A 25,394-nucleotide genomic window follows, 5' to 3' on the forward strand; every position below is an offset into this window, starting at 1 on the left:
TAAGAACTATTTCTTACTATGATGTGTTACAGATTTCCTTATATGGAGGAGATGTTAAGACTTTCAAATGTGCTTCCTAAAGGATCTAGTCAAAGTTACCTAACTTAGCAAGCCTTATTGCAATGCCTGAGTGTGAGGGAATGTGTAATTCTTTAAAAACGTGTGGAGTGGTGGGTTTGAGGTTTGTGTTTAGTTTTTGTTTCTTTTACCAAGATACAAAATCTAGATAATTACTTCTTATTCTTTTTCCACAGGTTTGGCGTAATGGTGGAGGTGCTGTTTGTCCAGAAATTTTAGTTGCTCCTCATTCGCTCAGTAGTCAGTGTAGATTCTGTTTTCTCAATCAGCAGCTACATCTGGCTACTGGGTCTCTGAAGACATCTTGTGGCATCTCTTCACTGATGACTATTTGGATACCTTGAACTGCTGTTACTTTTCCATGATACAAAATAAAATTATTCAGTAGTGTCCAGAGCTATGTCTAGAAATGGTTTTCAATAAAATGATCCCACTTTCCAGTGAAATGCTTTTATGTTTCTGATTGAATTTAAGGAGGCCTTTCATGTAGAGGCCTATAATTTTATTATAGAAACGATCACGATTTACAATAAACAGTAGCTAATTCTAGGCAAAATGCACAGCAACCAGCTGCTGTCTCTAACAATAATCGCAGTCTGTTGTTCAAATATCAGACAGTCAAGCAGGAATTCTTTGTAACAATATGTTTCCCCAAATGAACTTCGATACGACTTTGCAACTGTGTTGTTTTTATTCAGTTCAGAAGCAAAATGTATATTTGTTTGAGACATGTAATAATGTAATCTGGCTCACACTTATATTGGGCACACTTGCTAAAATGTGGCATTTGAACCTGTGCACAGCAGCTTCTGGGGGTTCCCAGCAGGGCGCTGTTTAATGGAAAGTCGGGGGGCATTGAATGGGAAGCCACAGTAGACTGGATTGTGAGCATAGTGATCTCCACTATTTTTAGTAGTAGTTCACTGATCCCCTCCATATGCTATTTGGATGGGCACCATCAATTTTAGTATTGATTTAGTAACATATCAAAGAAGAGCAGCCAGTCTTGGGGCCTGAACCTGGCATACAATGTAGAATTCTGTGTTTGTTAATCAACAGCTACATTGTCTGCTGGGTTTCAGGCTGCTTGGAAATTGCAGAGCAAATTTGTACCTGACACCTTCATTCTGCATCCTTCTGCCTATTTTTCATTGTGAAATAAAGTTGAGTTGTATATGAAAAATGTCATGTTGCGATTACTTCTCCTGTGAAATGGTTTAAAGCCTTTCATTCATTGGTGTTCTTTTAATCTTAGTAACTTTCTCTTTTGAAGAATAAATTGAACGTTTCAAGCTATGTAGTGTATTTTAAAAGATAATTTTTTTGCGTTAGTGTTGTTACATTTTCTGGATAAAAAGAAGAGCAAACTATAAAGGGGCATTTAACATACTTAGTCCAGTGAGATCAGTTTTTTTATACTGAGAACATATCAAAATGCCCTTTAACTCTACGCATGTAAGACACTGTTATAACACAGTCTTCCATGATTTCTTTTATTGCTTTAGAGTGCAAGTGGAACAGCTTCATAACTCAATGCTTTTCTGCATCAGAACTAATGCATCTGCAAGGAGGCAAAGTTAGAATGCAAGGCTACATTTCTTAAGAAAGGGAGTCTTTGGCATGGAGAAATACTCAGTAAAGTCATTTCCCCCACCTGCATTCTGAAGTGGTGCAGTCTGTCTAGGGCTACATCTCATGATTCTTATGAATGTGTAGGTCTGCTCTTGGAATCAAATTTCAGAATCAATATAAAACTCTTGTGCTCCACTGTGTTCCCAAGACCTATATTCTAACAGTATATCATTGCGTGTAGTGGATTTCTGTTTTGACATTTTGCTTCTTGCCCTTCAGAAAGTGTAAGCTAAAAATCCACAATTATATGACAAGCAATAGCTTGATTCTGTGAGCCACACTGCCATGGAAAATGTGTTCCAAGTGGGTATCTCAAGAAGTGTGGAGGGCAAACAGTCACAGAAACATGAATTGTTGTTATGCTGATGATAGACACAATAGTTTGATGATGCTGTGCAGTTATGCCATATAATCACCCAGATGATCATGGTAGGGGTGGTGAAACTTGGGTAATCTCAGAGAGATTGCAGAGTGGCATCTAACATGCCACAGAATTGACTTACCATCACATAACTTCATATGCCTCATATTCATAGCAGCCTGTTAATAAAAGAATAATGAATATGCAACATGACAGCAAAACATTCTCAATTGGCCAAGCACAAAATGTTGCAGTAGTTACCTGGGTGGAAGCCATACAGCATGCCATCTCAGCAGACCATATTGATAGAACCTAGGTGTAAACATATTTAGGTAGTTATTACTATTTGTGCATTTTGTTGTCATTGGAAAACTGCATTGCAAAATTCAGAGAAGCACAGGGTTTGAAGGAGGGTTGTGTTTCAGTCTGTGTATTGATTAACATATGAACAGAACAAATCTCTCCATCCCTAAATTTTGCATTATACTGTAGCCATGTGTAACATTCCTGCAACCACCCTTCACTGTTGCAAAGTGCCCAAAAGCAGTGAAGAAAGGCTACTACATTTCTTTCTGTAGTAGCTACTTTCCAACAGAAGCTTCCCTAGCTGCAATCCTCCTACCAATGTTCTGGAGATTGGTGTATTTAGCAGATCTAGAACCCTGTTTTGGTTCTGTGGTTTGCCGTATAGTTTGCCATAGAGCAAAGACAATTAGACTAACAGCTGAGAATTAGAGAGGGTTGGTGATCATGGGCCCTTGGGAGCAGCTACTGTCCAGCAACCCTACTTTGCCCCATTCATAGTGATGAACACTACATAAGTTCATGTCAGTGCTACTGTTAGCAATGAGTCACCTCCCTCAGCAGTTTCACTTCCCCACCACATTTCAGTTGCACAAATGGTGTTGAAATATCCATTGTTGGCATGCGGTTCAGGTTCCTGAATTGTCCTTAAATCATGCTGCTTGCATTTGTCAAGAATGATGCCATAAGAGTTGCTACTGCTAATTGTTCTTCAGGTGATAGGTTTTGTCAGCCAGTGGCAAAGAGATTCCTGGGTGATGGGAAGTCACCACTTAATTTATTATACACAACACACTGTCGTGCCCTGCTGGTGGTGTTTCTAGGGCAACCGGCTTGTCACTATTGAATACAGTGCAGGCCAATGGCCCATCTAGTCCAGTATCCTGTTCTCATAGTAGGCAACCAAATGCTAACAAGCAACCTGCACACAGGACCAAAGCGCAAGAGCACTCTCTCTCTCCTGTAGTTTTCAGCAACTGGTATTCAGAAGCATGCTGCCTCCAACTGTAAAGGCAGAGCATAGCCATTGATAGATGAATTCATGGATCCAAAGATTAATTCTTTTAAAGCCACCCAAGTTTGTGGCAATCACTGTGGAGCCAATTCCATAGTTTAATTATGCATTGCATGAAGAAGTCCTTTATTTTGCTCATCCTGAATCCTCTGACGTTCAGCTTCATTGGACGTCAGTGAGTTCTAGTGTTATGCACAATTTTATACACTTCTATCATGTCACCTTTTACTCACCTTTTCTCTGAACCCCAAAAGTTCCAAATGCTGCAACCTTTCCTCACAGAGGAATTGCTCCTTAATTATTCCCTTTGCCCTTTTCTGAACGATTTCCAACTCTACAATATCCCTTTTGAACTGAGGCTACCAAAACTCTAAGAAAGTATTCCAAATGCTGTCACACTGTAGCTTAGTGTAATGGTATGATATTGGCAGTATATTTTCAAATCCTTTCCAAATTATCCCTAGCACAGGGATCATTTGCCTTTCTCACAGCTCCCACACATTGGGTCGGCATATTATTTCAGCTATCCACTATGACATCAAGGTCTTGTTCCTGGTCAGTTATCACCAGTTCAGACCCCATGAGCATATATGTGAAGAAAGTGTATCATCTGGCATTTTACTGCCCATTCACTCAGTTTGGAGAGGTCCTTTTGGAGCTCTTCACAATCTCTTTGTTTTAATGACCCTGAGCAAGCTTGGCCTCGTCACTGCTCACCCCTAGCTCCAGATCATTTATAAACAAGTTAAAAAACACAGCACACCAATACTGATCCTTGGGTGTCTTCACTTTCTACATCTGTCCATTAGGAGAAATGTCCCTTTACTCCCATCCTCTGCTTTCTATTACATAACCAGTTCCTGATCCACAAGAGGACCTCTCTTCTTATCTCATGACTGCTTAGTTTACTCACGACTGGTGAGGTAGTTACAGGTAGGTAGCCATGTTGGTCTGCCATAGTCGAAACAAAATAAAAAATAAAAAAATTCCTTCCAGTAGCACCTTAGAGACCAGCTAAGTTTGTTATTGGTATGAGCTTTCGTGTGCATGCACACTTTTAAAGTTCAAGTATACAATGCCAACCAGATCATATTGTATCTACAGTGGTACCTCCGGTTACAGACGCTTCAGGTTACAGACTCCGCTAACCCAGAAATAGTACTTTGGGTTAAGAACTTTACCTCAGGATGAGAACAGAAATTGTATGGCAGCGACAGTGGGAGGCCCCATTAGCTAAAGTGGTACCTCAGGTTAAGAACAGTTTCAGGTTAAGAACAGATCTCCAGAACGAATTAAGTTCTTAACCTGAGGTACCACTGTATACGCTTGCTGACACTTGTAAATAATTTTAGTGGGTTAGTGAAGCAGAGCTTGCATTTGCTGGTTCTGCTTCAGGAAGACTTGGCCTTTTAAAAAAATCTTGAACAATACTTTCCACCAGCTTTCCTCAGACAGATTTCTGTATTTCATTGATGCATGCCACAAAGGGAAGAGAAGGGCACAGTAAGTGGGCAAAAGGTTCGTGCATATTGCTGCTTATAAAACCATTTGCCAATAGTTGCATGGTCATGATTCAGTTTTAATACAGAAATAAAGATTTTCATTTATATCAAATATGGGTTTCTTCTTAAATCAGATTATTTTTAAAGAAATGCTTATTATGATTGAATTGGGTTTTTTAATTTACATTTTCAAATTAAAATATATGACTGAAAATAAAATGTTAAAAGGGTTAATTTATAATCTCTTTTTTAACCACCCTGGTTAGGTGTCTGATATCATGCTCCATTGAATTAGAGTACTTTAAGACTATAGGATGACTTAAGGTAAAGGTAAATGTACCCCTGAGCATTAGGTCCAGCTGCGGACAACACTGGGGTTGTGCGCTCATCTCACTCTGTAGCCCGAGGGATCCGGCATTTGTCCGCAGACAGCTTCCAGGTCATGTGGCCAGCATGACTAAGCTGCTTCTGGTGAAACCAGAGCAGCGCACGGAAACTCCGTTTACCTTCCCGCCAGAGCGGTACCTATTTATCTACTTGCACTTCATGCTTTTGAACTGCTAGGTGGGCAGGAGCAGGGACTGAACAACGGGAGCTCACCCCGTCTTGAGGATTCAAACTGCCGACCTTCCAGTTGGCAAGCCCTAGGCTCAGTGTTTTAGACCACTGCGCCACCTGCGTCCTATAGGATGACTTACTATTGGTTTTTAAAAAATCACTATGTTTCATAGCCTATTTTATCAAAATCTAGGCAGGGCATCTTGATTTACCAGTTTTAGCTTGTGAATTTACATATAAAGGCATAGTGAAGGCAATTTCTCTCACTTGGGGAAAGAGAAGCACTTGCATGAGTAATACAATTAGAACAAGTATTTTATCTTCACTAAATAGAAAGTTTTATGTAGAATCATGTATCCTTTGTTCTTTCTGTTGCTTAGTAACACTTGCAAATGCCAGGCTCTTCTCAGTCAAGGCAAAAAGGAGTTTGGCTGTTAGCTCCAGTCATCAATTGAAAATACTGTTCTAGAATTAAGGTCTGTCAAGGTAATGTTGCTACTTTTCAGATCAATCACTCTGCATATGACAACTATGCGTTCCCACGTGGAATAACAAATTTTGTTTGTCTGTTTTTGCTGTTCTTCATTTATGGATTCCACATTTAATCATGCACTGGACTTAATGGATCATTTGCTTCATATAGCAGAGATTGCTATAGCTTAAAAAAAAAAAAAGTTCCTTTAAATAGGAAAACTAACCATATGCACATTTTCCTCCTACGTTTCCATAGTCCAGCCTGCTCAGCTATAACTGCTACCAATGCAGCATCAGCAGCTGTAAAGGGTATCGTCTGTGCTGAGACCAGGAAATATGAGCCGCTGTTCCCTTAAGTGCAGCTTCTCTGTTGCCTGAAATTCTCTTAAGCAATCTGTGTTTGAGTCCTTCTTTTGGTTTGGTTTTCTTCTTGAATCATATAGGAAGACAACTCTATTTACAGTATGATCCACACTCACAAATGTGACCCTGTGCACATAGCTTATAGCTGATTTTTAGTCCCATTAGTTTAAATGCAAGAACACCAGCTCAATTGTCTAGTGGATCACAGTCGTCGTTGTGATTTTGCCAAGTGTCCTCTGAATTATGGCTTGTTTACATAGACATAGTGACTCTACTTGCCAATAGTTGTCTGATGCTAAGAAGCCAGTTTCATTTTGTAAGGGCGTGAATACTGAACACAGCTAGGTCAAAAGGCAAATGACACTAAAATGATTTAAACTGCCCACAGCATCACTAGTTTTACCAAAATGACTAGCCAGTGGAAACCCTGTGATCTAACTCTCCAGTTGTAAAATTCTTATTGAACCATAAGCAGCTTTATCTACAACCTATAGGCAAAGATCAAAGTGAAATGATTTCTTGCTGGGGTTGAGCATGGCTAGAAAAAAGGACCAAGTACTTTAAGTAAACTTCTCACTAATAAGCTTACCTAATTGCCCCCCCCCCCCCCCAGGGGAGGGCTAGCAATTACAACCCTGTTTTAAGAAATTGAACACTTTACTTAACTCCTTGCTTGCTTACTTTTCTTCTAAAAAAAATAGCTATTGGATTTTGGTTGTGTTTTTAAAGTCAAGTCATCTTTATATTGGTACGATCATGCTGCTCTTTGGCACAATTAACATTCATGAGATAATTAAGTCCTCGTGCATTTTCACTGAAGGGCCACCTGCCTGGACTCACCAACTTTACGGTTTCCTGCATTGCCAAGGGTTGGGTTAAATGACCTTGAGGTTCCTTCCAACTCAGTGTTTCCGCATGGGCAGATTACTGGTACAGTGGTATCTTGGTTCTTGGACTTAATCTGTTCCAGGAGTCCATTTGACTCCTGAAATGGTTCGAAAACCAAGGCACGGCTTCTGATCAGCTGCAGGAGCTTCCTGCACTCAAGCGGAAGCTGCGTCAGACATTTGGCTTCTGAAAAACTGTTTGTGGCATTCAGGAGCTGATTTGTTTGGCAACTAAGTTACTTGAGGACCAAGGTACCACTCTGTTCTGTTTTGAGTCTTGGTCTACCCCAACACAAAAGAAGCATACACAATACTTTGTTTTATTATCTTCCCAATTCTGCTCACCACCATATAAACATTCAACACTCTCTTGACTATGTGAACAGGTTCAGAAGTGATAAATGGGGGGCGGGGAGAGAAGTAAGAGATGGTTGTTTCCATTAAAAGATGTTTCCTACCTTTGCCAAAAATGCTGAAAGGTGGAAGGGATTGCTTTGGTTGACAGCACAGCTCAACCTGAGGAGCCATTGGGCAGCAACTGAGCCACAGGGACTAACCTCAAGAGCTGTCTCTATGGGTTCATCCAGACTTACTTTTAGGCGCAGATCCATGCTTTAAAGCTCTGTGTCTGAGTGGCAAAAATTTGAATGCCATTTGTTTCATTTCAGTGGTAGAACATGGGTTTTCCCGGGGAAAGCGCTGGGAAAAGAAAAATGCTCTGACACAGAGTTTTAAATCCCAGACCTGTGCCTAGAACACAACACAAAAGGAAGTCTAGATGAGCCCTCTATGTGGCATGTGTTGGAAGTGTTGGGAGGCCACATAGCTTGTATTGAAGTATGGGAGAAGGGAGTAGAGAGAGGAGAAACACTCTTGATTCCTAGTCTTCCTGCTTCCTTCTCTTCTTCATCCCTCATTGGGAGAGGCTATATCTTTCCTTCGTCTCTCTCCTGCAGAGATGAAAGACCAAGCATGGCTCTTTGCATCTCCACCTTAGTTACCTAGATGTAGAATATATTCAATATGTATTTCCTATTATCAACTTAGATTTCTTATTTCCCATACTCAAAAGTCTCAGTGTGATTGCATAAAAAGTAAAGCATGCTCCTCCAAGCAGGTATTCCAGTGCACAGTTCAATTTCTGCTGATGCATTTCAACTAGAGATACCAGCAGCATCGCCAAAATCCCTTTCTACCCCACCTCAAAGTTGAGGAAAATTAATTTCACTTCTCTCTCTTCCATACCTCTTTCCCTCCCCATCTGAAGTCCTCATAGGTCTGCCACTTTCTAATACCCAACACCATTCCTTTCCTTTTCCCTTTCCTCCTTTACAACAGATACAATGCCCATGCAGTTCAAGGACCTCATAGTCAACCTGCTTTATTCTTTTCCATCAACTATTAAGCTGCCTGATTTGCAGATCTGGTGCAAACACAGCTCTGTCACTTCCCTTACCTTCATTCCCTTTTCCTCTGCAGCCTTGCCTCTCAATGTATTTGAAAATGGATGTGCCCTCAAATAAGAGCTGTTGGCCTTGTTAGAGAAGCTGAGGCTAACACATCTAAGTGTATAAGGATATCATGATGGTGATGGTGATTGTTCAGATGCAAAACTGGAATGCATGTCTTCCTTCTACTTTAGCTCATCATCTGTTATTTTGATTTATGGAGATGGATCCACAGAAACTACATGCCCTGTGATGTGAAAACTTAAGAGTTGAGGAGAGCGTATCACAGGACTTCCTTGCAGAGCACCTGCTGCAGCTGAAATGTTTGGATGTTCTTGTTAAGTACACAGAGTTCTCAACTGGATACTCTGTAAACAAGAGCAGGTGGAAGGTTTTCACCAGTTTCTGCATTATTCCTGTTCTAAGCAAATCATTTGGAGGGGGAGGAGATGCATTTTGTGTATACTTGTGAAAGCTGTAATTTTCCAAGATGAATTGGAGGAGGATGCTGGAAACAATAATTTCATTCTGTGCCCCTACATAAAATATGGTGTGCCTACCCAAAAAGAAGGAATGAATTAAGAAGCCTCTTTGCTTTTGTGCATCTCAAAGCAGACTTAAAGCAGGACTGCCTGGGAAACCTTTGTGCCTCCAGAAGTTTTTAGACTTCAACTCCCGTTGGTAGCAATGTGCATGGCTGATGGTCAGGGGTGATTTAGCTGGAGACCCGGGGGGGGGGGAGGTGAAGAATATAAGAGTAGAATTTAAATGTATTTTTTAATAAAACAATATGTACTTTTAACAAGCCAGGAAAATAAAAAAGCTTAAAATAAATACCAGCAGCATTTTAACTTTATGGTGGATTGTGACCAAGAGAGGCAGCTAAAAATGTAAGCAGCTATTTTAACATAAAAGTCTAATTCTGCTTATTAAATAAGATGATCTGGCAACTTCGTGAAGCAGGCTTTATGCTTTAGTACTGGCACCACTTAATTTACAGCCTGTCTCATCCTGCATATCTGTTCTCTTCCATCTGTTAATGTTCTGCAGCTTTCCTTGTGATAAATACTTGCCTATTAACACCCGTTCCCTCCTCCTAGCTTCCTTCAATTCTTTTCTGAATGCCCTTTGCCCTACCTGCAATTTCCCCTCTTCCACAACCAAGCTGCTTCTCTGAAGAAAGCTGTCTAGGTGTGAAGAGAAGGCCATGGGAAGGGACAAAGCTGGCATGAGTAAGAATAAGTGGGCTGTAGCCAGAATCAAACGGCTTCAATAGCGTGGTTGCACAAATGGCAACTACATCACTAACAACAGTTGTGCAAGTTGTTGTGCTACCGTGCACTCATAAACTGCATACAAGTTGCTATATGTGATCTATTTTTACATCTTACTTACTTTTGACATAAAGCTTGCTTCATATGGTAAAAATAGATAAAAAGTAGACAGGGGTGGCTCCAACAGAGTCTGCCTGTACTGCAGTATGTATTGTTTGCACACACGAAGTTAGACTGGCATTACAAAATCAATTATTTAACAAGCTGGAGTTAACATGAAAACAATAGGATGGAGCAATTAGAGCTACATGTTGCCTGTAAGAACTGAAGCAGGAACCATTAGTATCCACTTGCTCATTAAAGACCAGTTGTGTCGTAAATGCTGCTTAATAAGCAAAACAAAGTAGCCAAGAGTTGTATTCATAGCATTTTGAACAAGCCACATATATAAACAATTTCAAGAGGCTCTAAAAGTGAAATCCCTTGAGACCAGCATTCCGTGGCCTGATTTTCACATGTAAGATTCAGGTTCAAATCTCTGCTTATTCACTGAACTCACAGTCTGGGTCAAATTGTGTCGTGTCCCAGGGTTCTTCCAGATAAGTGCTTATTATGGGATTGCTGCTCCTCATGCATGCAAATGTTTTGCTGCAGCCACATGACATGGTTGGCATCAAAATGCCAGCCTCTATTTCTCTTCCCCTTTTATTCCCCATTTATACTTTCAGGGGGGAATCCAGGAAATAATAACTAAAAATGCCATCTGCCTCTTTGCGATATCTCAACTACCCATTTACAAATTAAGGCCCTATCTGGAAGCACCCAAACCCTAACTTTCATGTCTTTAAACCCTGAGATTAGAATGGTATTTCTGTATTGACCAGAAAAGTGTGAAATTGACAGGAAGGATATTCACCACTGTTGTATGACTGCATGGGTGATTCCAGTGTCTGAGCTTTCTCTGCAAGTTAGGAAAATGCACTGGAGCAGAGGAGTACAAGATAAAAACTAGCATCATATATTGGGATGTTGGGTAAAAAACAAACAACTGTTGAAAAATAGCTGATACAGTTTTTGGAAGACTTTCTGTAAAGAGGTATCATCTGTACAACTAATTACATTTTTAAGAAGCCAAAATATAGCAGATTTGATAAGCCAAACACTTCAAGCAGTGATAGACCTTGAGGTTTCAAATTTCAGTACAGTAGTGCACTGTGCAACACCAAAATTTGGTACTTCCCCACCTCTTGCACTCCATTCTAAGTAATAGTTGTGGCACCCTCAATGTTCCACAACCAGTACGACCAAACCAGTCGCGCTCCCCTAAATCTGCCTCTGCTTCAAGCATTTTGCCTTGGGTAATAACAGAAATTAATCCCACAAAAGCAGACCAAAGAGGGGCTCTGGATACATTACAAATAAAACATTAGTTTTATGATACGGAGATCAGAGATGCTGGCAGACATGTATTCTAAATGGAAAGATGGGGAAACTTCACACAACAGGCATTAAACAGAAGATAATTGTCTCCAAGCACAGTATACATGGGCCAGAAATACATAGCCAATCATGGTTGCCTAGAACATGTTCTCTAAAGCTTGGAGATGCATAGATCCCTTTCATGGTCCGTGCATTTAACACAGAAAACAGCATTGTAGTTGCAGCAAAGATGGTTGCTGCTCAATTGGATTAAGGGTTTGTCTCCTTTATCCTAGCTGCATTAGACTGATATTGATGAATTGTTGTGTTTGATTGAGGTTTAGCATTAGAACTTTTAGATCTCACACTGAAACCTGGAAATTATTTTCCTGGTAATGATTTTCCGTATACGGTATATGCCTCTTAAGTTCAGAACATACTGTGTCTCTGTTTAACCTATAAACCTCACTTAAACAGTGTGTGTTTACAGTTATTTATAAACACTGTATCATGTGAGCTGTCATAAAGCACAAATGCGTTCCTGAGCTGGGCCTCTTGCTGAATCAGGTCACTGACTTAATATTGAGTGTCGCCATCTCAAAGAGTAGAATCTGAACTCATTTGACTAGTGTTGATCAGAATACTTTCTCTAAATTCACATGCAACACCTTAAGAGAACAGCTAAACATTGTTAGCCAAGGGCTATCATTGCATGATGAAAGATCTGACTATATCCAAGACTAGTGATGCTCCTGGCTTACTTGATCAAGATGTGTAGTTCTAAATTGTTAGGTTTGTGCACTTTGCTTCAGAGATTAACAAATCAAATAAAGCTGTACATGGTGCAGGCCTCCTTGCTTTAATGATGATCTTTTCAAACCATATTCTGAAAATCAAGCTGGAGGGCCCTGTTGTTAGCCAGGGTGAAGCAATCACCTTGGGCAGCAGAGTTTGGGTATCACGAAATGACAGCAACTTGTGGTGTAGTGGTTAGGAGCGGTGGACTTGTAATCTGGTGAACTAGGTTCGCTTCCCTGCTCCTCCACATGCTGCTGCTGGGTGACCTTGGGCTAGTCACACTTCTCTGAAGTCTCTCAGCCCCACTCACATCACAAAGTGTTGTGGGGGAGGAAGGGAAAGGAGATTGTTAGCCGCTTTGAGACTCCTTCGGGTAGTGATAAAGCGGGATATCAAATCCAAACTCCTCCTACTCCTCCTCTTCTTCTTCCTGATCTGATTCATTACTGTTGTGTTTTTATTGCCAGAAACAGGTGCCTGTGGTGGTTTAGGGAAGAAATGTAGCTCTGTGGCACAGCATCTGTTTTGCATGCAGAAGATTTAGGCTCAGTCCCTGGCATCTCCAGGTAGGATTGAGCATGTCCTCTGTCTGAAACCTTGGTGAACCACTGCCAGTCAGTGGAGATGCTACTGAGCAAAATGGTCTAACTCATTGTAAGGCAGCATCCTGTGTTCCGTCTCAGAAATAAAATAACTTGACCAGCCTTATACGTGTTGCATCACGATCTGCGGACACTGCGGGTGGAATGCATTATTTGCTGCACCACCTCAGGGAACAAAGTGTCTGGTGCTCACCCTATTTAAAGAAAAGGGGAGAAGTGACAAGAAGGAACCATATAATGAACCAAACTGGGACATTTGAGTGCTTAACCTCCACCAGTGAATATGGGTAAGTAGGGAAAAACATTTAATCACACATCGGGGGTGGGGGCGAATCCATCCTAGTAGGGCCATGGGTTTTCATAGCACAAATTGGTTAATATTGTTTGCATTTGGCAGTCAGGAGAGTATGCCAACATGGAATGAGCTGTGTCAGGGTGACTGAATACAATAATCCCATTAGTTGTTTTTTTAAAAAATTCTGATGTTCCTGTTATTTTAAAAAACAACAAATCAAAGTGGCATCTTTTTACAAGAAACTCAACCACCACATTCAATACGTTGACGAAATGCAGCATCTCTGCTTCCAGACTCTCATCTGTATCTTGTGTGAAATGATCAATAGGGAACTTTAGCTTCAGGAAATTATTTCAAAAGGGGGGGGGGAGAGACTGAATGCTTATATTTAACAGCTTGCTTATTACCACAAAACCCCAAATGATTTTATTTATTTGTAGAAGATCCAGAATATGCTAGAGTCCCTATGACTAAGGGATTTTTCCTCCAGTGTAATTAAGACTTCCTTGCTCACTCGTAACCATAACCACAAGGTTAAACTGTCCCCTCTGTTCTTGAGAATTTCATCTTTGAAAAATGCACTGAACTTCAGCCGCTGCCAAAATGCAGGGATGTGTCCTCCACAGGCATTTTCAGTCCAATGCAGAGCCACAGCCCAGGTATGTGACTAAGCCTTAGTCATATAAACAGAAAGTGCTCATGTTATATTAGTAATTGTCATCCCTTCTCAAGCTGGCACTATATAGTTTCCTTTTTTAAATGAGCACCCACAGTGTTTCATAGCTGGTACACAAACCCGCAGACTATGAGTGCTAAAGACTGAAAGTACACAAGCTCTTGGGGCAGAAGCATGTGGTTCTGAAACCCACAAGACCCCAGGAAGCCATTATTAGAGAGGGGATACAAATTTCAGGAGGCAGGGAAATGCTAATGGTCCTTACAGAAATGTATCCTCAAGAAATATATTCTCTCAGCCATTTGAGAGTTTTATCTTAACTTGCACCAAGCAGTAATGAATAATAGCATTGTGTGAAATTTGGAAACAGGTGAAAAACGTGTAGAGGGGACTGTTTTGAGATTTCCATTGAACAATGGAAAAGCCTACTGCTTTTTTAAAAATTGTCATTTCTCACTGTCACTCAGCTGTATCTAATGAAGAAGTTTGCTGCCTACAAAAACAAGCTCACACTAGAGTAAACCCATTTGTATGGCACTTCTGCTACAGGCTTACTATTTTGATTCTTCCAGAATTTGTTTCCAACAGATTCCATATATATATATATATATATATAGAGAGAGAGAGAGAGAGAGAGAGAGAGAGAGAGAGAGAGAGAGCCAACAGGCCGACAAGTATATTTGAAGGGCCATTTGGAAGAGGGAGTGGGAAGCTGGCTAAAACCTAATTCCATCACACACCTGCACATTTTTCACAGTACCCTAATGGAAAAATCCCTCCCTCCTCACCATCCCTGCATATTCCCCTCCTTATTCCATATAGTTTGGGATGCAGTAAGATAATGCGAAAGGCTGTTGCCCAGCAACAGTCCCACATTTCTGGAGTTCTACTTCTGTCCTTGCTTGCCAAAAATGGTAAAAGACGTGCAACATTTTAAGTGTGTTGGAAATGGTTTAAACACACATTCACCTACCTACTCATTTTGGCACTTTCTTCCCTCCTCCACCCTCCTCCCTCACCCAGCCCATGGATATCTCTTAAGCACTTACATTTTCCCAGCTGCTTCTTGAAACAAGAACTGAGATGTGGTGAACATCACTCCTCTTCTTGCCTATTTAAAGAATAATTTATATTAACTTGACTGGTATGAGCCACACAGCCACACAGAACTAGTTCCCACGCTCCTCAGGTAATGTAAGAGAGTTACTTGAATTCAACATTGATAGGGCATATGACACCTGTCAAAGGGTCAAATATACCCAGGAAGTTATCAACTGTGACTTATTGTGCTTACATGTAATGTAGATGGATGCTTGCTGTAAAAGAAAACTAGTTGAGTATTTTGTGTATGTGAAAACTGTAACATTTCAACCCCACCCTGAAGAGAGAAGCCCTGAATTTGAACAAGTGTATATGTGGGACGCGGGTGGCGCTGTGGGTAAAACCTCAGTGCCTAGGACTTGCTGATCGTATGGTCAGCGGTTTGAATCCCCGCGGCGGGGTGAGCTCCCGTCGTTCGGTCCCAGCTCCTGCCCACCAAGCAGTTCGAAAGCACCCCTAAGTGCAAGTAGATAAATAGGTACCGCTGTATAGCGGGAAGGTAAACGGCGTTTCCGTGTGCTGCTCTGGTGCCAGTTCACTGGAGCAGCTTCGTCACGCTGGCCACGTGACCCGGAAGTGTCTTCGGACGGCGCCGGCTCATGGCCTCTAGAGCGAGATGAGCACACAACCCTAGAGTCGGACACGACTGGCCCGTACGGGCAGGGGTACCTTTACCTTTATATTTTGGGTGAAAAGTGAGTATAAAAGAAATGCCTGTTTCAGTTTGAAAGAAACCTAAATCAATAGGAAGCAGAACCCAACATTTTCAGTTTATATTTCCTAGAAATTTATAAGGAGATACTTAGTAAAAGGGCTGTAGTCCTTATGAACTTGGAACATTCCAGTTCCGGCATTGAGAGAAGCTATTAAGTAAGAGCATCACAGAAAAAGCTACTTCCAGTCTGATTTTCATATTAGCTAAGGCACATTTAACAGTAAGAAAGGGTCTCTTAATGCATTTCCTTTGCAGAATAGGCCAAAAGACTCTGGAATTAGACAGGGAGAAGTTATGTTCACTGCAGCAAGCTGCTTCTGTTAAAAGTATTTTATTTTATTTTTTGCCTCAAATGAAAAGAAAACAAACAAGTGTGTGTTTGGGTTTATGAAGCTGAGCTCATCACCAGAAAATACACTCCCTCCACCACATGATGGAGCAGAAGGAACATGTCTAGACATGAAGCCTGTGTAATACCTGGGGCAATAGGTGTCTTTGCCAGAATTAACCAAGGTACTGGAGGAAGATGGCCAAGAAAGAGGAAAGGAAAGGTTTGGAATCCTTGACACTGAATCAAAACTAAATATTTTTGTGGGGAACAGACTGCCTCAGCATTGCACACATGTACTTATAGTTGCCAGAAGCAAAATATTTAAGACTCTTTACATCAGTTACCTACAATATTCTTAAGATCTGTCTAGTTGTGATCTCTGTCTCTCTCTCTCTCCTTCTCTCTCTCTGCATTCACCCATCTACACTTCTCTGAATAGACTGACAGACATAAATCGAAGCCCAAGCAAAATGTCGCAGTCACATAATCTCCCCCACCCCTGGCTAAGATGTGGAGAAATGAACAGTTTCCCAAGCCTCAACATAGTTGGTGCCAGCACATGACAAGATCAGGCAGGTGCTTAGGGACAATAATCACCTCTTCTAACAGTGAACACAGATGGTGAGTGCTGAAACAAAACAAAAAGAAAGAAAGAACACTTTTTTAAAAAATGAAAGAGGCAAAAAAGGGGGAGAATGGGGTGAAAACAGCCCACCAATGCTTATGTATCCACCATGACGATTCATTTATTTCTTAAAATTTATACACCACTTGATTGTAAAACGAAAACCCTCAAAGCAGTTTTAAAAAAGATAAAACAATAAGACTGAGAAAAAATTGCAACCATACTTTAAAAACATACAGAAGTTAAATCTGCTCATAGGATAACGGCCGTCTGGATTCACACAATGGTCATAGATTTTTATATTTCTGTTTTCTATTGCATGCAAATTTTATTTCTCTGGCAAATAAGTTAGAGCTGGTGTATAGCTTTCCTGAATCCTACGAGAGCACAGACTGAAAGATGAGAGTGGTCATTTTGGAGGAAACCTTGAACAGATTCCCTCCCTCCATCATTTTCTATTATGGCTGCTAAGTAGTCAGGCAATACCTGGCCTAACTTACTCTAGAGCTTTTAAAAGCTGGTTGATATGCAGAACTCCAAGGGTGAAGCTTATCAGGCCTAGCAATAATTGCTGCAGGACAAGTGGCTGTTAAAGGCACAGATGGAGGGCCCAATTCAACATTTGTCAACCTTTTTCTCATGTAAATTTATTTGAGGCCTTGAAGTAATTTTTCTTTTCTTTTTTGCCTTGAAGTAATTTTAAGATAAATTTGTCAGCTTGCATTTTCTTCCTAATCAAAAAAGAAAATCTAATTCAGTAATTATTAGTAGCAGATTCTGACAAATAAATTAAAGATGCACTGATCCCTATGTTTCGTTAATACAGTGGTACCTCGGGTTAAGAACTTAATTCGTTCTGGAGGTCTGTTCTTAATCTGAAACTGTTCTTAACCTGAGGCACCACTTTAGCTAATGGGGCCTCCTGCTGCCACTGCACCGCCACTGCATGATTTCTGTTCTCATCCTGAAACAAAGTTCTTAACCCGAGGTATTGTTTCTGGGTTAGCGGAGTGTGTAACCTGAAGCGTCTGTAACCCAAGGTACCACTGTAGTCATTTTATGAACAAGACCTGCGTTGAAAAAAAAAATCTGGTTCATTTTAGCATGTATTTGCTATGGGCTCTTTGGTAAAGGGGGGGGGGGAATCAATATATTGTTGTGTGCTACCTCAGTCTCCCAGCAGTGTAAGGTTCTAGGAATTTCAGGTCCTTACTCAGGGTTCGGTTTTCTTGGAATGAGGGACAGCAGAGACTGTGGCGTCTTTAGGATACCGTATATGGTTTATTTACATGTACAGCCTGAGCTTGCAGTGGAGGTGCTCACAGCATTAACCCCCCCAATAAGTTCTTGCTTCTCTCATGTCCACAGCCTTGGATTCCAGTAGAAATCAAGCATGGCTCTGTCTCTCAACTGCCCAGTCAGCTGCCTGCTTCTATCTCATACACAAAACTCTGACCTTTGTCTTTTGTCCTTCACACTAATAGCCCAGTGAGGAGAGGGACCTACCCATTTGTTTTTTGCCACAAGAGTCACTTCCTTTGTTACCTTAATGACCCATGCTTCAGGGCCATTACCAAGAAACTTGCCTGGCTATACAAGCAACTGAATCCTTGTTGAATCCTGGAATTAGAAGGGACTCAGGCATACAGCCTACCCTCCCAAACTCTAGTGTTTAGCAAGTCCTATGAGCTAGCAGGCCAATAAGGAAAACAAATCCAGCTTCCTATTTAAAAGAAGAGACTAGCAGTATGTCTGTTGCTAAACCTTGTTTCCATAGTGATTGCTAATAGATCCAAATTGTGTAACATGTTGCATTGTGTGAACTGTGTAGATGTTCTGTGTTCATGGTCACAAGCATTCTGATTTGCTAAAAATGGGCATCTGAATCTGGTCCCAAGTTTGCCTTTGTGAAGCTGATACAGGATGAAATGGTTAAAGGTTAAAGAGGAGTAGAATCTGCAGTGCATTAAAGAAATACGCTACCACATCGCCTAAAAAGGATAATGTGAGCAAACCTGAGAAAGTGTTAAGACTGTGCCATTGTTTTTTCTTCTTCTGTCTTGCTCTCTGATAAAGTCTGATTCAGACAGTATAACCTGTCAATTTAGGAAGCAACACTTGCTTCACAACAATACACAGGTCAATGCATTTGTGAAGCATTGCCGGATCTTATGCATGCAACAGAAACACCCAATTATTTTTCTGTTTTCCTGCGGTGGATGAGATCAGTAGTAGTCTGGTAGTCTGAGCTACCAAACTGAGACTTTACATGCCAAATTGCAGTCTTGTAACATCTACTCAGAAGTGGGGCGAGCTGAGCTCAATGGGGCTTACCCCAGGATGGTGGGTATATCAGATAGTATCCTTAGGCTGTTCCTATGGTAGCTGTTTAGCCCAGAATTACCATTCTTTGTTTGTTCACTTCTTATGGAGCAGCCATACGACAGGTGCTTGCAGATGGGTGTTTATTGTGGGGTTGGTGTTCTCCATGCATGCAAGTCCCGTCCCCCCAGTATTACTCTACATAATTGGCATAAAAATGTGAACCCACATTCCCCACCTCAATTTAATCTGGATTTACCCTTTCTAGGGAAAATTGAATAAGTTAAAAAACAACAACACAACACAACCCACTGTCCATGACACATTTGTCATATCTCAAAGACCCATTTACATATTAAACCCCCATCCAGAGATTTATAGGCACCCCACATAAGCAAACTGGTTTGTTTGTTTGGTTCCCCCAACTTTTCCTGTGTTCTTTTTTCCCTTTGGGGAGCTAATTTGATCTGACTCTTTTTTTGTTTTGTTTTACACAGTAGAAGAGCAGTACAATCCCATCAAGGTGTACTTGGAAGCTGACAGCAGCCAATGAAGCCTATTCTGAATCTTGTGGTGATTGTGTCTAATAAAAAGGTTCAATCTCCCATACATGTGTTCTTCAGTTTGCATTTATGACTGCAGCTAAAGGATGATGATATTTCAACACCTATGATTCACAATGATGGCTGATAAAAATTAAAGGAGGAGTCTTTTTCATGGAACTGTTAGCTGCCCTAAATACAAATGAACTTCAGTTCAACACAGGTCTTGGTGCAATACTTTAATTTCAGGTGACAGTGAGATGCCATATTGTTTCTAGAGTAGTCTAATCATGCTGTAGGTTAGCTAACAGTTTACTACGAACTTTGTTTTACCATCCTTTGTCCTTAAAGGAAACCATCTAATTCAGCTTTCCAAGGTACCTAGAAGAATTGACTGAAAGTAACTCCTGTGGCTAATTATTAATCTCAGAGACACCACAACTATAGGACTAAGAGTCCTGCTGTGCCTCTTTGCCTTTTCCTTTTAAAGAAATCCTTCTTATTAGTTGGGTTCCAGGCAGTGACTGTGGTTTGGGTAGTGCTGCCATACATCCTGATTTTCCAGGACATGTCCTGGAACTTGCCTCCTTGGATTATTTTTTGGAAATCGGACAAATGTCCTGGAAAACCCTCAACAACTGTGGGGTCTCAAGAACTTTCAGGGTGTCCTGGTTTTTATTTTTTGAAATATGGCAACCCTAGGTTTGGATACTGCTCAGAAGCTGTTTTGTAGTATTGTGAACAGAAAATAAAAGCACTAAACTTTAAATTACAAAAAGGATGCAGATCCTCATTGAGGGAAACCTGAAAAATAATGTCCAAACTGTGCTTTGCAATTGCATCTTTCTATCCTGCTTCTACTGGTGAGACTTTACTGCTGAACCAGTTCAGATGTTCTAAATCTATCATGACGGTGATGGTTGCCAAGGACAATACAGTTTTTATTTGCATTTTCCTGCCTTTTTATATTTAAATTGCTCGTACTGTATGTCTTACCTTTGTACTTACAGAGTCTCTAGTAGCATATTGATGATAAAAATTATAATAATTTGACAGAGTGTTTGTGAACAATGAAGGTGATGAGGTGAAGTTAGAATGGTTCGTAGGGTCTAGGAGAATAAAGAGTTCCAGACCATAATAGCGACAGAGCAATTTCACATCAGTGATTCAGTAAAAACTTGTTTACATTTATGCTTCCTTCCTTCCAGAAGGATTAAAAGACAAAATCTTCAGAGAAGGGCATTTCATGATTTATGTGTATTTAAATCTCTAGCGTGAAACACATAGAATCTCTCTGTGTATTGGAGAAGTGGGAGTCCATTGCTACAGCAGTGAAAGAGTTAAAAATTTCTGCACACTTACACACACAAAATGCTACTTGAAATTCCCATATGATGTAAATGATTATTTCCCATATGGTTAGATATTTATCCCAAATACCTGATGTTCAGTAAATGGCATGGCAATTAACAAAGGAAAACGTGTCGCAAATAGAAAAATATGTCCATGCATTGCTGGTGTCGCAAATTAGTATGGAACACTTTGTATAATTTTATTTTTTGCACTGCTGTCCCCTAATAAATATAATATTTCTGTAGAAAAATAACAGATGCTGGTCTCTCTCTTTAAAACCATTTCTCATTCTTATAAATAATATACAGTAAGAAACTGACAACTCACCTATGTGTCTTCATTTAAAAAAAAAAAAAGGTATTTGAACCTTCATTGTGTTTGGACCATTTATCTAGAGACAATCTGGTTCCATAAGGGATAAGAAACCTGAAACATTTTTTTCATCGTCTATTTTGTACACTGCAACTGCTTTGGTAATTCAGTGACACAATAGTAATAAGCAAAAGGAATATATGCGCTGAGAACCAGTGCGGTGCAGCGGCTAGAGTGTCAGACTAGGCTTACATACACACATTTACCTGGGAGTTAGTCCTACTGAACTCTGTCGGGCTTCTAATTAGACATATATAAGACTGCACTATCATGTTCAAATTCCACCCTTGCTTGGACTAATCACTATCCCTCAGCCTAATCTACCTCACAAGGGTGTTGTAAAAATAAAATGGTGAACTGTGTGCATTAGCTTGAACTTCCTGGAGGAATAACAACAACAACAACAACAATTATATTATTTATACCTCCCCCACCTGACTGGGTTTCTCCAGTCACTCTGGGCAGCTTCCAGCACATATAAAAACATAATAAAACATCAAATATTTTAAAATTCCCGATACGTCTGCCTTCAGATGTCTTCTAAAAGTTCTTTATCTCCTTGACATCCACAGGAAGGATGCCACTGCTGAGAAGGCCGTCTGTAGGGTTAGTTGTAAATGAAATAACTAAATGGTCACCAATGCCACTATTTTTAGCTCAGAAAATGCTCTCTGGAACAGCTCTCTCTCTCTCTCTCTCTCTCTCTCTCTCTCTCTCCCTCCTCGGAGCTGACCAATGAGGCATTTATCCAATATACACACTTACTTTCCACCTCAAGAGGGCTTTAGGTAATTGTTGTTTGTCATTTAGCTCTGCGCCTGGTACTAATTTTCAGCTTGTCATCCTTTGACTCACAGGAGCTCTTTCCTCTCTGAAAAGGATGTATCTCCCAGCTGACCATGGAAAAAATGTAACATGCAATTCATCCTTTTTCCTGATAGCTACCAAAGATGAGAAGCAAGTTAGAACAACTTGATGAGGAAGTCCTGTCATTTCCAAAAGGAAGTGTGATTCACTGTGCAGGACATTTTTGGGAGCCTGAATCAGAGCTGTCGAGGAAGTGAGTTCTTGGACAGCTTAGCCTGAAACATCACATGGCTTAGGGTTAACTGTGACTTCTCCAGCAAGCATTCATGACTTCCTTCTGTAACCAGCAGAAGATCAGATTACAAGGCAGGGTGAAGAAGGGGAGGATGGGAAAGAAACGCTTCAGACTAAGAAGTGCTAACATTAACTGTTGAAAAACAGTTTATCACTCATTTTTGCAATACAAATAGACCGGGGGGAAACATGTTCCATAAGTCTGAAACATAAAGTCAGGAGGTGAATTAGAAAGGCTATTACTTTTAAAATGATGTGATCCTGAAATAAATGCTAAGTAAATTGCTAAATAGCTCCACAGCACAGACTCCAAAAGGCAATATACTAGACCAGGGGTGGTCAACCTTTTTATACCTACCGCCCACTAATGCATCTTTCTTGATGGTAAGATTTCCTTACCACCCACCAGTGCTCGATGGAAGAATGATTCAGCTTGTGCCGTAGAACCCCCTACCGCCCACCTAGAATCCTGAAACGCCCACTAGTGGGCTGTAGGGACCAGGGTGACAACCCCTGTACCAGACAGTGAAGACCTTCTGAATGGGTATTCAAATGTATGGTGTACTGCATAGCTTTCTTCACTCTGTCCTAACTTATTTTTATTTTTAGCTGCAAAACATCATTTAAGAGCTGTAGATTACTGTGGCAGAGATTGGGCTTTTGACATGAGCACTGGGCCGTCTTCTTTTTGGCCAGCAAATTCTGCCTCCCTGATTACTGTGGTGCTTGTTCCTTCTTTGTGCTGCCAGTCAGCTACCTCTCTCTATTCATTCCTCCTGCTTATGCACAAGAAATGCTAGTAGGCACTATGGAACTCTGAGGCTTACAGGCCTTGAGAGAGAGCGGTCATAAAGGGACGATAGCCTGGGCCAGCAGCTCACTGTTCTGATTGGCTCCAGCAAACGTCACAAGATTTTACAAGAACCGGATTTCCCATATAGGCATAGGAATTTTTCACAAAATACATACCCATGATCTAAATTTCACTGAATTGTTCTCCTCGTGGTAATGGGCTTGATGACTAGACCGTAGTAAAGTAGACTCATTACACACATACACACACATGTCCTTGGGCCCTTCATGAGCAAAATACATAGCCATGTCAATTGGTCCTTATACATTGATGTATATACAGTGGTACCTTGGGTTAAGTACTTAATTCGTTCCGGAGTTCCATTCTTAACCTGAAACTGTTCTTAACCTGAAGCACCACTTTAGCTAATGGGGCCTCCTGCTGCCGCCGCACCGTCGGAGCACAATTTCTGTTCTCATCCTGAAGCAAAGTTCTTAACCCGAGGTACTATTTCTGGGTTAGCGGAGTTTGTAACCTGAAGCATCTGTAACCCGAGGCACCGCTGTATTTTTTTCAAGGATAAACTATCAAGTCTTCTATACAGAGAGGGCACAAATATGCAGGATATTGTCTTATGCAAGCTCCTTTCAAATAGGCTAGCATGGAAGAACTTACTGGTGTGCTATGTCCAGAAAACAACTGTGAATCCCCAAGTATGAACTATATTCTCTGAGTTAAGGGTGTCTACTAAGCTTTTTTTTAGATGTTGATTGGTATATAGCCACTGAGCTACAAACCTTGCATTTGATGAACGTGAACTTTCATGTTACATCGATTTACCTGACATTCAGTAGTAAATCTCCCAAGCTGTAATATGTCAACAACTAGAGGTCTGATACCCACAAAAATAACTAAGGTCTTAAATGCTGGCAATAAGATTAATTTCCTTCAGGTTGTTTTTTTCCTGGGTTTGATGCAGCATTTAACTTCAAGGTAGTCTGGGGGACAGGGGGATGATCATGACAAAATCTTTCTCAGACAATCTTTTTCAAAGTCCACCCATGATGCTGTCTAGCCAAAAGATTGCATCTTAAAACCAACTTACTTAAATTCCTCTTAATATTTATACACCACCTTTTCCCATAAAAAACTGCATATAAGCTATGCCGCCCTCCTGCCCCAGATACCCCTGGTACTGAATTTAGACTAGTGTGACTACCAAGGGGAAAGGAAAGTGGTTTTCATTTATTGTTTGAATAGCCTCAGCTCTCAGAGTTTAGCTGATGTACTATCTAGCCCTGCAGAAGCTCAATTAACACTACATTATTAGTTTGCATATTTTACAGAGGATGGGCTAAATAAGGGTAGTTAAGTTGCTGCCAAGGAAACTAAGGATCATTTCAGACAAGATCTTCTCTCTCATTCATTGCTGCAGCCCAAGGGAGTTGCAGATAAAAAGGGGAATGAGGCAAGTTAAGCTCAGGTTCAGATGCTTCAGACATGGCTGCTTACTCATTAGTAGGGACGAGGAGATATTCAATTCAATTTGCATTTAAATCTAAGAAATTGTCCCCTTCTGAAACAATATATGAACAGAAATACAGATATCGTTTGGAATTCGCATCAACCCAAATATTGTGATGCAGTTCTGCAACCAATATTTTCAAAAATGGAAGTTGGGCGTGCAAATAAATATATTAGTGAAAACAGCATACAAACACGCACTATATTAGTGGAAATTGCTTGCATAAATGTGTACATTAGTAACAAAAATGCATTCACACTAAAATGCTGGTGAATTTTCATGATTTTTTTTTAACTGCAAATTGCTATAGAAATGTGAAGAACTGAATTTAAGATTGGAAAAATTAAACCGGCAAGGCTAAAAGAAAAAGCTTTCTGTGACTACACCCAGATTGTGCCACTTTCCATTAGTTATAGAAAAACATTCCTGTTCTGGCAAGCTTTAGTTGTGTCAGGCAGAAAGATTTTACATGGTGAGCCCAGTATAGGACTGTCTTTTATTTAATATTGTTCAGGTTTTATATTGTTGTTTTATTAGTGGTTGCAGTATTTTGATTGTTTCTAAACCATGCTGATTAATATAAATGCAGTAGAAGGATGGGATATAAAACTTTGAATAAATAAATATCTCTGTGGACATGGGAGTTCAAGCATTAAAAAATCTGCTTTCAGCTCTGGTTCACATTCATTGCTATTATATTTTTTAAACACCAACTTTTTTTAAAAAAAGGTTCTGTAGCTGGTTCAGCAACTTTGATATGTTTCAGATATTGTCAATTAATGTTAATGTCATAAAATGTTACTGATGCAACATAAGTCCTTTAAAATGAAGAGAAAGATGATTATTTAATAGAATCGTAGAATTGGAAGGGACCCCAAGGGTCACCCAACCCCCTGCAATGCAGGAATCTTAGCTAAAGCATCCGTGAC

General features: G+C 40.4%; 1 protein-coding gene across 4 annotated transcripts in view; it reads right to left on the reverse strand.

Moving 5' to 3' along the window:
• Nucleotides 1-254: 254 nt before the first annotated feature.
• LOC310676070 (uncharacterized protein) overlaps nt 255-25,394 on the reverse strand; it is a 96,410-nt gene continuing 71,270 nt past the window's right edge. For 2 of the 4 annotated variants that reach the window (XR_014510378.1, XR_014510380.1), the window contains exon 3: nt 255-2,383. The gene's annotated coding sequence lies outside the window, so the exon portion shown is untranslated. Of the gene's footprint in view, nt 2,384-14,734; nt 14,796-25,394 lie in introns of those variants that run through there. The other 2 variants (XR_014510379.1, XR_014510381.1) reach the window with 2 other exon arrangements.

Source organism: Podarcis tiliguerta, assembly GCF_965153285.1.
Source record: "Podarcis tiliguerta genome assembly, chromosome: 4".
Classification (NCBI taxonomy): Eukaryota; Metazoa; Chordata; class Lepidosauria; order Squamata; family Lacertidae; genus Podarcis; species Podarcis tiliguerta.